A 4,371-nucleotide genomic window follows, 5' to 3' on the forward strand; every position below is an offset into this window, starting at 1 on the left:
ACCCCAGTGCACCGCTGATCAAATCTAACCAATGATAGTCAGGAGTGACATTTGCTTAATCTTGGTTATCGCTGGGATGTTCACCATATTCCAAAATGGTGTGCTACCAAATAGGCGCAATGCTGACTGCCCCCACTCTGTTGCTGTCTCTTCTGATTTCCACCGACAACAACTGGACCACCAACCTGATGCTATCTGCTGTACACCCAGCTGCTAGCACTCCCCACCATTAACACCACTACTCCTGCCACAATTGGACCTTGATCTTCTGATATTGAGGCCTGAGGTCTCCATCCACAGGTCCAAAAGCTACATTCCTGGCCTTGGCCAGAAACTGCCTTAAAAAGGGTAACTTTATGAATTTGTGCAGAGATTCACCCACTGGGATTGCATTTTGGGAATTCAGGCATGTGACCCCACCCTATGGTTTCATGTCCATTGAAATTAAAGGGTGGAAGATCAACGGGAGCTCACTCTCAAATTCCCAATATGCACTCCTGCCGGGCAAACGACTGCGCTGGAAGTATGAATTTATCAAATGTTCGCATGTTTCTTATGCGTATGTTAAGCAATTTTAAAATAAAATAAAAGTGCTAAAAATTATTTTTTTTACAGTAATTTGTTCTGTGGATTAGATCTTACACTATATTGTGTGGCTGTAATATATTATTCTTAGCTCAGATCTTACTATGTTAATCTGCCAATTAGTGCTTAGACTATATTGTTCCTTGTCGTTTTTCAATTATTACGCTGTATAGTTTTGTGATTCCCTATTATGCTATATTAGTTTGTTCCATTTGTGAATTAATTCTGTCAAATTGTTTTTACACTATTCTGTAGATTAAATGTCACGTTATATTGATCTGTGGATTAGATCTTCAAATGTTATACTATATTGTTCTGTAGGTTGCATCTGTAGATCTTTAGATGTTACAGAATCATTATATATTCTACTGGAATCCTTACACTATGTTGATGCTTCATTTAGCTTGTGCATTGGTTTGCTTAGAATATTGGGTTTAGTTTTTTAATTAGTACTGAGTATTATTTCTGTGGATTAGTTCTTTAGATTAGATTGTTCTGTTGATTTAGTTTTTAAGAACATAAGAACATAAGAACATAAGAAATAAGAGCAGGAAAAGGTCCCTCAAGCCTGCTCCGCCATTTAAGAAAATCATGGCTGATCTGATCATGGACTCAGCTCCACTTCCCTGCCCGCTCCCCATAATCCTTATCGCTCAAAAATCTGTTTATCTCCGCCTTAAATATATTCAATGACCCAGCCTCCATAGCTCTCTGGGGCAGAGAATTCCACAAATTTACAACCTTCCGAGAGAAGAAATTCCTCCCCATCTCAACTTTAAATAAGTCTCAACTTATTCTGAGACTATGCCCCCCAGTTCTAGTTTCCATTATGAGTGGATATATCCTTTCTACATGCACCTTGTCGAGACCCCTCATTATGTTATATGTTTCGATAAGATTGCCTCTCATCCTTCTGAACGTCAATGAGTAGAGGCCCAACCTACTCAACCTACCTTCATAAGTCAACCCCATCAACTCAGAAATCAACCTAGTGAACCTTCTCTGAACAGCCTCCAATGCAAGTATTCCTTAAATACGGAGACCAAAACTGCACGCAGTACTCTAGGTGTGGCCTCACCAATACCCTGTACAGTTGTAGCAGGACCTCTCTGCTTTTATACTCTATCCCCCTTGCAATAAAGGCCAACATTCCATTTGCCTTCCTAATTACTTGCTGTACCTGATTTTACTCCATCTGCCAAATTTTTGCCCACTCACTTAGCCTGTCTATTTCCCTCTGCAGAGTTTTTGTGTCCTCCTCACAATTTGCTTTCCCACCCATCTTTGTATCATCAGCAAACTTGGCTACATTACACTTGGTCCCTTCATCCAAGTCCTTAATATAGATTGTAAATAGTTGAGGCCCCAGCACCGATTCCTGCGGCACCACACTAGTTACTGTTTGCCAACCGGAAAATGACCCATTTATCCCGATTCTCTGTTTTCTGTTAGTTAGCCAATCCTCTATCCATGCTAATATATTGCCCCCAACCCTGTGAACTTTTATCTTGTGCAGTAACCTTTTATGTGGCACCTTATCGAATGCGTTCTGGAAATCAAAATACACCACATCCACTGGTTCCCCCTTATCCACCCTGCTTGTTACAGCCTCAAAAAACTCCAGCAAATTTGTCAAACATGATTTCCTTTCATAAAACCATGCTGACTCTGCTTGACTGAAATATGCTTTTCCAAATGTTCTGCTACTGCTTCCTTAATAATGGACTCCAGCATTTTACCAACGACAGATGTTAGGCTAACTGGTCTATAGTTTCCTGCTTTCTGTCTGCCTCCTTTTTTAAATAGGGACATTACATTTGCGGTTTTCCAATCCGCTGGGACCTCCCTAGAATCCAGGGAATTTTGATAGATACAACCAATGCATCCACTATCTCTGCAGCCACTTCTTTTAAGATCCGAGGATGCAAGCCATCAGGTCCAGGGGACTTGTTCGCCTTTAGTCCCATTATTTTACCGCGTACTATTGCTTTAGTAATAGTGATTGTTTTAAGTTCCTCCCTCCCTATAGCCCCTTGATTATCCACTATTGGGATGTTTTTAGTGTCTCCCACTGTGAAAACTGATACAAAATATTTGTTGAAAGTCTTTGCCATTTCTCTGTTCCCCATTATTAATTCCCCAGTCTCATCCTCTAAGGGACCAACATTCACTTTAGCCACTCTTTTCCTTTTTATGTACCTGTTCCTTTTGGACGATTTCATACAGTCCTATCCTATTATCATGCTAATATATTTTCATATACTTTTGCTTAATTTGTCATTTAGAGGTGGTGCAATAGAAATTCACTCAACTGATTCCTGTGATGAGAGGGCTGTGTACAATGGGCCTATACTCTCTGGAGTTTAGAAGAATGACAGGTGATCTCATTGAAACATACAAACTTCTGAAGGGGGTTGACAGAGTAGATGCTGAGAGGTTGTTTCCGCTGGCTGGAGTGTCTAGAACTAGGGGGCACAGTCTCAGGATAAAGGGTAGGCCATTTAAGACAGAGATGAGCAGGAATTTCTTCACTCAAAGAGTTGTGAATCTTTGGAATTCTCTGCCCCAGAGGGCTGTGGATGTTGAGTCGCTGAATATATTCAAGGCTGAGATAGAGTTTTGGAGTCTAGGGCAATCGAGGGATATGGAAATCGGGCGGGAAAGTGGAGTTGAGGTCGATGATCAGCCATGATCTTATTGAATGGCGGAGCAGGCTCGAGCAGCCATATGGCCTATATCTGCTCCTATTTTTATGTTCTTATAATTTCAAAGTTTTCAGATGACACGAAGCTCAGAAATGTAGTAAATAGTGAGAACGATAGTAACAGACTTCAGAAGGGTGTAGACTGATGAAATTCGCAGACACATGGCAGATGAATGAGGATAGGCAATATAAACTAAATGGTACAATTTTAAAGGGGGTGTCTTTGAAGGAGGCAGGACAAGTTGAGAAGGTTGTTGAAAAGACATATGGTATCCTTGGCTTTATACATAGAGGCATAGAGTACAAAAGCAAGAAAGTTATGCTAAACCTTTATAAATCATTGGTTAGGCCCCAGCTGGAGTCCAATTCTGGGCACCACACTTTAGGAAGGATGTCAAGGCCTTAGAAAGGGTGCATAGAAGATTTACTAGAGTGATACCAGGGATGAAAAACTTCAGTTACATGGAGTGACCAAGAAACTGGGGCAGTTCTCCTTAGAGCAGAGAAGGTTAAGGGGAGAGTTGATAGAAGTATTCAAAATCTTGAAGATAGAGCAAACAAGGAGAACCTGTTTCCAGTGGCAGAGGGGTCAGTAACCAGAAGAGACAGATATAAGGTAATTGGCAAAAGAACCAGAGGATACATGAGGAAAAAGCAAATTATGTAACGAGTTTTTATGATCTGGAATGCACTGTCTGAAAGGGTGGTGGAAGCAGATTCAATAGTAACTCCCAATATGGAATTGAATAAATACTTGAAAATGAAAAATTTGCAGGGCTATGGGGAATGAGCAGGGGAGCAGGACTAATTGGATAGCTCTTTCAAAGAGCCAGCACAGGCACGATGGGGCGAATGGTTTCCTTCTCTGTTGTATCATTCTATGATTCTAAATGGTTTTGTTCAACCAGTAAATGCTGAATTTATATGAATAGGAGAATTATACTGCTCATCTTGTATTATGTGAAAACTGCTTCGTACAGAGGCAAGGCATACAGCATAACTCCCACACAAAAATTTGGTTTAAGACAAACCATCCAACATGGAAGATATTTAACTACACGTAAATGCTATTTAATTATGCA

Source organism: Pristiophorus japonicus, chromosome 1, assembly GCF_044704955.1.
Source record: "Pristiophorus japonicus isolate sPriJap1 chromosome 1, sPriJap1.hap1, whole genome shotgun sequence".
Classification (NCBI taxonomy): Eukaryota; Metazoa; Chordata; class Chondrichthyes; family Pristiophoridae; genus Pristiophorus; species Pristiophorus japonicus.